Here is a 10,065-nt window from a genome sequence, read left to right as displayed (position 1 = left end):
TCAGCATCACATACGCTGGAAGAGATGCCAATAAACCCGAAGGGAGATGATTTAAGAATAATAAACAATCTACATGAAGCAAATAATAAAACCAATATCCCAACTCATCATCCCCAAGTGTTTGGGCACTATTTCCAATTGACAAGAGTTTTCCTATTAACTCCAAGGAAAACCAGTGTGACGTGTGTCGTATCAGCTGTCTAGGAAGAAATTTACATGGAGGAGGATAGAACCGCAGAGAAGCCCAAAATGGCTCTAAATACCACAATTGTACCAGCCGATGAGCAGAGTAGATGATGCTAAGGATTCTGCCACCTATAATTCCAAACAAGCCCCAAACCCAGCAAGTGGATTATCATCTTTTTTTTTTTTTTTTTTTTTTTTTTTGGTGGTGGTACTGGGGTTCCTGGAAGCCCTTCTACCTCTGGGCTACACTCTCAGACCTATTTTTACATTTTTATTTGGAAACAGGGTCTCCTAAGCCAGCGCACGTGGCTGGCTTCGAACCTGCGTGATCCTCCTGTCTCTGCCTCCCAAGCGCGGGGATTACAAGCGTGCGCCACCACGCCCGGCCATTTTTTTGAAAGGGGTGGGTACTAGGGATTGAACTCAGAGGCATTTTATTCTATTCTACACTTTCAGCCTTATTTTATTTTTATTTTGAATCAGGGTCTTGTTAGGTGGATGAGAGTCTCACTACTTGCCGAGGCTGTCCACAAACCTGTGATCCTCCAGTCTCAGCCTCCCAAGTACTGGGATTACAGGCATGAACCACCAGGCCCAGCTTCATCTCCATTTTTGAATTGAGAAAAACAGAGTCTCAAACAGGTCAGGCATTTGCCCAAGATCGCCCAATTAATAAATGCAAGAATCCAGGACTTATGCCGGGAACTTCGGAATGCCAAACCCAGAATTTCTTGTCCAGAAACACTGTTCTGGACAGTGCTCATTAGCCTGAAATTGACACCACTATTCACCCCTTTAAATGTCTTCAGAAAATATTCTGAGACAATGACCCTCAGAGGTGAGGGCACAGTTTGAATTCTTACTGCATCCCACAGACAGTGGGCTCCATGGGATGAGGACAAACAACTGGGATGTCTCACCGGGGCCAAACAGAGCAGGGAAATTAAGAGTTGAGGAGTCAGGCTGGCCTGTGACAGTATGACAGTAACATTCAGAGGGCGAGCACACCCAACATACGTGTCTTTTTCATATCCTGAAAAGAATAAGTCATAGGGAAGTTCTGCCCACCAAACCTTTCTAATAAAGGATCTCTTTCTTTGGAAATATAGATGAGGAAACTCACAAGTGAAGGCAGTATTTTCAAGCCTATGGATATAATGGAAAGCCAAGGATTTGCTGCTAAACCTTAAGATCCTTGTAAAAGACACTTGGAAATTCACGGTTGGTTTTTAACAGGAAGTCTGAGCAGCTCATTCATTCAACCAACATAGTCTAGCATATATTAAGTGCCTGTTCCTAGATATGACTTCTGCCTACCCCATTCCTAGGCTCCATCAAAGAAACCCTGCCTTCCCCCTTTGAGCTGGGGGGCTCCTGGACTGTCTCTGCTCCTTTGGTCCGAGGTGGGTAGACAATGACCTGTGGCTTCAGCTGTGACAAGTAGAAGTGCCAGATGCAACACGGCATCCTCGAAAAATGTCTTTAGAGCCGGGCGTAGTGGCGCATGCCTGTAATGTCAGCACTTGGGAGGCTGAGACAGGAGGATTGCACAGGTTTGAAGCCAGCCTCAGCTACTTAGTGAGGCCCTCTGCAACTCAGTGAGACCCAGTTTCAAAATAAAGAATTAAAAAATAGGGCAGGGGGTGTAGCTCGGAGGTCAAATGCCCCTGGGTTCCATCCCCAGATCCGCAAAAAAATAAAATAAAATAAAATTTTTAATGTCTTTAGGCCGGGCGTGGTGGCACATGACTGTAATCCCAGCATTTGGGAGGCTGAGACAGGAGGATTGCACAGGTTCGAAGCCAGCCTCAGCTACTTAGTGAGGCTCTCAGCAACTTAGTAAGACCCTGTATCCGAATAAAGTATAAAATAGGTCTGGGAGTATAGCCTGGAGGTAGAAAAAGGCCCTGGGTTCCACCCCCAGCACCACAAAAAATAAAAATAAGGAATAGAAAAAATTAAAATATCTTTATGCCCTGAAACAACTTTACTCCTCCCAGAGAGGAATAAAGTTGTTTCAGGGCAGAAAGAAACTAAATCTCTCTGTCTCTGTCTGTCTGTCTGTCTGTCTGTCTGTCTGTCTGTCTGTCTGTCTCTCTCTCTCTCTCTCTCTCTCTCTCTCTCTCTCTCTCTCTCTTAATGTGTGGTGCTGGTGTTTGAACCCAAGGGCATTCTACCTATGAGCTACACACACATTCCTGTCCATTTTATTTTTTTATTTGGAAACAGAGTCGCACTAAATGTGCGCTCACACACACATAGTCCTGAGGATAAAACCTAAGTGCATTCTACTCTGAGCCACACCCCCAGACCTTTCTAATTTTTGTTTTGAAACAGGATCTCCCTTAGTTGCTGAGAGCTTTACTATTTACTGAGGCTGGCGGCAAACTTGCGATCCTCCTGTCTCTTACAGGCACGCGCCACCATGCCCAGCTTAAATGAATATATTTTAAAATCTCTCTTTTTCAAAGATTCTGATTCCATATAGAAATGTGTTATATAAAGGCAGAATATGCCTGCTTGACTTATAGAGAAGTACAAGAAAAGTTTGCGGAGCTGGAAAAGTTTAAGTGGAAAAGATCCTTGGTGCAGTAGCATACCCAGCAAATGTAACCTTGAGAAAGTCAACTTTTTTTTTTTTTTGTGGTACTGGGGTTCCTGGAAGCCCTTCTTCCTCCGGGCTACACTCCCAGACCTATTTTATATTTTTGAAACAGGGTCTCTTACGCCAGCGCGGCTGGCTTCGAACCTGCGCGATCCTCCTGTCTCCGCCTCCCAAGCGCGGGGATTACAAGCGTGCGCCACCACGCCCGGCTTGAGAAAGTCAACTTTTAACACTACCTTTCTCTATATGACAAAATTCAGCTATCATTATAATAAGAAACAAATAGTGACACTGGCCAGAAAGGCACATTAGACTATTTTTATTTTAATAATCATGCCACTAAAAAATAGAATAGGAAAGAAAAGAAGTATTACCAGTTATAAAAGGAGAAAGAGAAATGGGTCAATAGTTTTAATTACTTTAATTTTAATTACTTTATTAAATTAAAATTAATTAAATTAAATTAAAATTTATTTAATTTTTTAATTTTAATTACTTTAATTTTTGGAATAAAGAGGGAAAGCTATATCTATAGATGGGCCTACATGAATAACATTAATTTGCCTATATATATTTAATGTATAACATTACACAAAGGAAATTTTTTAAATGAGATTGAAAAAGTCACAGCTTAGGTAACTATTAAGTCATACTGATGTAATATCAGATATTCTTATTCCTTTTACTTTAAAATAAGCACAAATTTTCAAAGAAAAGCAAATCTTCATCTTATAAAGATGCTACCTCAATTTATTAAAATGTTTTGTGTCAACTAAACCTTGCTCTTACTGATAGAAATTTCATCAGGAGCTGGGCGTGGTGGCGCACGCTTGTAATCCCCGCGCTGGCGTAAGAGACCCTGTTTCAAAAATATAAAATAGGTCTGGGAGTGTAGCCCGGAGGAAGAAGGGCTTCCAGGAACCCCAGTACCACCAAAAAAAAAAAAAAAAGAAATTTCATCAGGAGAAATATACGCGCTTTCACTGTTTCATATTTAAACACAAATTAAAAGTTCCAAAAGGTCACTTACATGTGACAAAACTGAAGTAAATGAAGATGGTTTCTCACCTGTCTGGTTACTATGAGACCCTTGTTTACTGCAAATCTATGGCTTAAGCACAGGGATCAGCGATGCCAGCCACCCCTGCTGAGTGCTTGAATACTTCTGACCATTTAGGACCGTGCTCTCAAAGTGGGGACCAGTCGCTTTGGGAAGCTAGGTGGTACCATGACCAGCTCCTGGGAGCTGCCCTGCTAGTGAGGAACTGAGAGGCCCCTGTGGCCAGTCAGGAAGGAACTAAAGACTGCTCTGGAAAGCAGACGTCCTGGCACTAAGTGAGCTCCAGGAGACTGCAGCCTACAGCCTTCCAATGACCACCACCCCGCTTACATCTTCACCGTAACAGCACAGAGGATCTGGAGCCAGAACCACACACCTAGCCAGCCCCAGGTTCCAGCCTCAGAAACCAGATAACAAGCGCTCAAAGTAGCCAGTGAGATCACAACTGTGTGGCTCGTCCTACGTGTGCCACGAGCCACCTGGGGAAATAGAGGTTCTCTGGTTTCCAGTTAGGAGCAAGGTCTGGGGAAGCAGCGGCAGGCGTCATGTCTGGCGGCAAAGGTCCCTAAAACAGCTTAGCAAGCAGGTCAAGGAGATGAACATGGACTGGAAGAGGAAGAGAAGGCTTTAAGCAGAAATGAAAAAGAGGGAAGACAGGCACAGTAGCATGCACCTGTAATCACAGCACTCGAGAGACCAAGATAGGAAGATCGCAGGTTGGAGACAAGCCTCAGCAACTTAGTGAGACTTTTAGCAACCTAGCAAGACTCTCTTTCAAAACAGAAAATAAAAAGGGCTGGGGATGTAGCTCAGAAGTAGAACACTCCTGGGTTCAATCTCCAGTACTAAAAAAACACAAAAGCACAGATTTTTAAAAAATATTTAAAGGTATCGTTGCTATTTCTTTTTTCTTAAAAAGGATAATCCAGTACTTGGGAGGCTGAGACAGGAGGATCACACAGGTTCAAAGCCAGCCTTGGCTACATAGTGAGGCTTTCAGCAACTTAGTGAGACCCTGTTTCCAAATAAATTATAAAATAGATCTGGGAGTGTAGCCCAGAGGTAGAAGGCCCCTGAGTTTCATCTCCAGTACCCCCCCACACACATACAAAAGGATAAAGAAGGACACAAAAAAAGTAAGCCTGTTCCTCAATAGAGGCTACAGATTGAGAGCCACTAATGACAGGTTAAAGACGAAGAATTAAATACAAAGCTGGGTGTGGTGGCGCATGCTTGTAATCCCAGAATTTGGGAGGCTGAGACAGGAGGATCACAAGTTCACAGCCAGCCTCAGCTACTTAGCGAGGCCCTTTGCAACTCAGTGAGACCCTGTTTCAAAATAAAGAGTAAAAAATAGGGCTGGGGGTGTAGCTTAGAGGTAGAATGCCCCTAGGTTCCATTCCCAGTACCATAATAATAATTAATAATAATAATAATAATAATAATAATAATAATCCATCCAAACACTCACCAGGAAACCCAGAACATCTGAGCCTAAGTCCTCAGCTTATAGCTAGCCTCTTGTTTCCTGTGGTCACAATGACAATCTTTCCTTCATTCCAGAACACTGAACCACAAGGCCATTCACATCCCAGAGAACAAACAGCAAATCCAACCATAAAGCCACGAGGAACCTGACACCTGCTGGCAGCCGAATGACACCACACTGTTTGTCTACAGTGACAATTAGAGTCCTAAGTTACATCAAATATGATGTGTGAGCTTTCAATAACCCAAGATGGGGACGCAGGTAAAAAATGAGACTGTACAGTGAGCCCCAAAGAGATGGCATTGCCCTATTTGCTACACAGGTATTAGATTTAATTCAATACATTTTAAACCAACTAATGGTGACCTCTATGCCAGGTCCTGGGCTGGGTGGTAAGGGGTAGGAGAGGGAATATGGATAATTCCTACTTCTACAGGAAGCCTGAGCTACAGGTAACAGCAAAAGAGAGCCCAGGTACAAAAGAAACAGGGCAAGGTAGAAAAGAGCAGGGTTTAAAAGACAGGCGCTCACCAGGCAGGAAGTGGGGGAACTGCCTCCAGTATTATCAATACTCCTGTGTATCACAGCAACTTAACTTACCCAGGACACTGAATACCAAAACGACAGCCATCTTTCTCATTCCCACTAGATAGAGGCAAAGAAAATTTGTAATTGCTATTCTTTGTCTACACAACAATGTGTGTAGGGGTTAGGGGATACCGAGGGATTCAACCTTGGGGTGTTCTACCTCTGAGCAACAACCCCAGCCCTTTTTATTTTTTTTATTTTGAAACAAGGTCTCACTAAATTCCTGAGGCAGGCCGCAAACCTGCAGCCTTCCTGTCTCAGGATGGGATTATTGCAACACCACGCCAAGCTATTGCAGAATGCTTCTGAATAAACGCATTTATAAACAAATGGCCTCTTTACTGAGGACTTACTTTGTCCTAGACATCAAGACAGGTGCTTTAGTCTTCAATAGTCCCTAAACATTATATATTATCCTTACAAATAAAACACCCTTATATAGATCAGGGTCACAGCTTAGTCTTCCTGAGGTAGAAAAATTGGGTTAAACTTTAAGCTTAAGAAAGCACTCACACTTTATGTTAAGATGATTAGTTAAAAAAAAAAAAAAACCACCTACAACTACATCCCCAACTACATCTGTTGTTCAAGCTAAACAAGAAAACATCAAAAGCAATGCAAGCAGCTTAGACCACAAGCTTTCCTACCACCACCGCAGGAAATAGCCAGGCCCTTCATTTAAATACATCTCCATGTTAAAATATGCCCCTGAGATAAGGAGGGGAGAGGCTAACACAATTTTAGACCCATTTTTTTGTATGTGTGTATATGGTACTAGGGATTGAACCCAGAGGCATTCTACCTCTGAGCTATACCTCCAGCCCTATTTTATTTTATTATTATTATTTTTTTTTAAACAAGGTCTCACTAAGTTACAGAGAGCCTCACAAGTTGCTAAGGCTGGCTAGAAACCTGCGATCCTCCTGTCTCAGCCTCCCAAGTACTGGGATTATAAACCTGTACCACCATGCCCAACTTTTTTTATTCTGAAACAGAGTCTGGCAAAGTTGCTGAAAAGTCTTGCTAACTTGCTGAATTGGTCTCAATATTGTCTCAGGTTCCTTAGTACTGGGATTATAAGTATGCACCACCACACCTGGCTCAAGACCCATTTTTTTTTTTTTTTGACTGTGCAAAATGGAACAAGCATTCAAAAAGATTGAAATAAACCAGGCATGATGGTGCACATTGTAATCCCAGTACTTGGGAGGCTGAGACAAAAGGATCGCAGGTTCAATGAAAGCCAGCCTCTGCAATTTAGCAAGGTTCTCAGGAAGCCAGTAAGATCCTGTTTCCAAATAAGAAATTAAAAAATCAGCTGAGGAGATGGGCGTGGTAGTGCATGCTTGTAATCCCAGCATTTGGGGGGCTGAGACGGGAGGATCACAGTTCATGGACAGCCTCAGCTACTTAGTGAGGCCCTCTGCAACTCAGTGAGAACCAGTTTCAAAATAAAGAATAAAAAATTGGGCAGAGGGTGTAGCTCGGAGGTCAAATGCCTCTGGGTTCCGTCCCCAGACCCACAAAAAAAAAAAAAAAAATTGAAACATAATGATAAAAATTCCTATGTAACCATAAATATGCAAATTCCAGATCCACGATTATGTAAATATTATTCACCCTTGAAGTTCATTGCCACTCTTTCTCTGGAGTTATCACTTTACTCTGCCTATGGGGTAGCCAGCTTGCTCTATCCATTGATGCAAGAAACGATTCTTCCTAATCCTCTCTTTGGTAGCTGTGGTTGGTTTCTATCCTGCTCAAACCAAAGGACTCCCTGAGCCAGTGACAAATGGCCCCGCCAGTTTCTAGACAAGCTTTGGCTAACCCTACACTTCCTTCTTATAAATCATCTCTCTATACCAGTCCCTGCTTAATCAAAGTCTACGTGCTGCAGAGTTACACGTTCTCTCTTTGTTATGCGGCGGAACCTGAGGTCACATTTCCTTCTCCTAACTTTTTAAACCAGAGCCCCTCCTTTCAGCATTTACCAAATCGGAAAGCAGATGTTGCAATTTCTATGGGGAAGTGGGAAGATGTTTGGATTGCAGGACTTGCATCTCCTGTACAGCTTCTGTGGTTTGGGGATTCCCTGCTTCCAAAGGCCTCAATTTTCTGTGTAGTAAAAGGGGAAAAAATACAGCTGAAATGGCTCAAGAAGAAACTTAAGATAACTTGATACATCTTAGTGCTTCATTCCCACATAAGGTTTTTTGACGGATGTGCAGGACAACCAAATGCACCCGATGGACCGTACCCAAAGAAAATGTCTTTCCAAAGCTCAGAGCGTTTGAAAATGGTATTCTCCAATCCAAAAAATAAAAGGTAAAAAGGTGTTTTCATGAAAAAAAAAATAAGAAGAAAATGGGGGGAGAGGAAAAATTCATATGAAGACTAAGACTCTCAGAAATGCAAAGGTCAGAGCTAATTAAGGCAAATTCCTAGTTTTCTTTTCCTGATTTCTCCCCACTACTCAAAAAGAAAATACGACATGGTGGTCCACCTACTTTCTCGCCAGCATCAAAAGCAGCCGCTCAACAATTGGCTCTAGAATCCCTGAAGGGGGCACAATTTTCTTGCCTTTTAAGGAAATTATATCAAATTGTGGTTGAAGGAAAAAACCTGATTAAACATTCTTTTAAAAGTTCAGAGCAGACTAAATCATGGGTTTGGACACACAAGAAGAAACTTTTGTTTTAACCTGATTTTAAACTAAATTAGTTGAGGTTGATACAAAAATGAAATACATGATTAGCACAATCTAAATCAGTTGATATGGCTGCAGTAGAGAAACAGGGCATAATGGGCAGAGACCAAAAATATTTGTTTTCCTGATAGCTCCACAAAGGTTAGTTTTCTCTTTAGTAATGGGAAGAGAAAGCAAAAATACTCTACTTGCATATTTAATGTGCCAAGAAGATGACATTAATTAAAATTGTTTTTACAAAATATTCTTTATATCACTTTTTATAAAAGAAATTTATCCTTAGGAAAGAGGTGAGGGAATTTGTTCCTTAAAGGATTACTAAATGTACTTATTTACATTTAACATAACTTTTAGATACACATACACACCAAAAAAAAATCACAATACCTATAACAAGGAGGGCTTAATACTGGCATGAGTGTCGCTTTTTGGAATTTTTTTTTCTTTTTGGTGGTGGTACTGGGGTTCCTGGAAACCCTTCTACCTCCAGGCTACACTCCCAGACCTATTTTATAATTTTTTTTAATTTGGAAATAGGGTTTCTTAAGGCAGCAAGGCTGGCTTCGAACCTAAGTAGCCGAGGCTGGCTTTGAACCCGTGCGATCCTCCTGTCTCAGCCTCCCAAGCGCGGGGATTACAAGCGTGCGCCACCACACCCGGCTGGAATGTCTCTCTTTTTCAAAGTAATTTTCAAATAATAATGTCTTGCTGTATATATGCATGTGTGGGTAGGGGCGGGAGGTACTGGGGATTGAACTCAGGAGCATTCTACCTCCAAGTTATGCTCTCAGACCTTTTTATTTTTTATTTTGAAACAGGATCTCACTAGTTGCTGAGTCTCCATAAACTGCTGAGGCTGATGTTGAACCTGTGATCCTTCTGTCTCAGCCTCCCAAATACTGGGATTACAGGCATGCACCACCATGATGCCCAGCTCATGTCTTGGTTATTAAACATTTTTTTAAAGCCACACTTAATCTAATGACCATTTCCACCTAATTTTCATAACTGAAAAGACTCAAAGTTCGTTGAAAAGTAGAGAGATGATACAAAATCAAATTTACACAAAAGACCTTTTTAGGGTGTTATACCAGCAGAAATCAGGCATAACTGGGCAAGTTTTAAAAACAAACCAAGATGCCCATGAGTTTGAACTTGGAACAACGCTCATGTGCCCAGGCTAACTGCAAGATAACACAAATATCCCAGTTTCAAAATGTAAAGAGAGTCTATATTTTTCCAAAGGATTTGCTTTCTTTTTTTTTTATTGAAGTTGAAATACAAACACAAACAAACACCAAAGTCGACAGCCACAGTACATGGTGAATGCAGCTTTAGGAAATAAGTAACTTACTTGTTTAGCAAGGAACTAGTCTTCAGGGTTGGCGAAAGAAAGCCAGGTTTGCTGACTCATAATTAATTACCCAGTG

Source organism: Muscardinus avellanarius (genome assembly GCF_963383645.1).
Source record: "Muscardinus avellanarius genome assembly, chromosome: 14".
NCBI lineage: Eukaryota > Metazoa > Chordata > Mammalia > Rodentia > Gliridae > Muscardinus > Muscardinus avellanarius.
The sequence above is the reverse complement of the archived record's forward strand: the minus strand, read 5'-3'. Positions refer to the sequence as shown.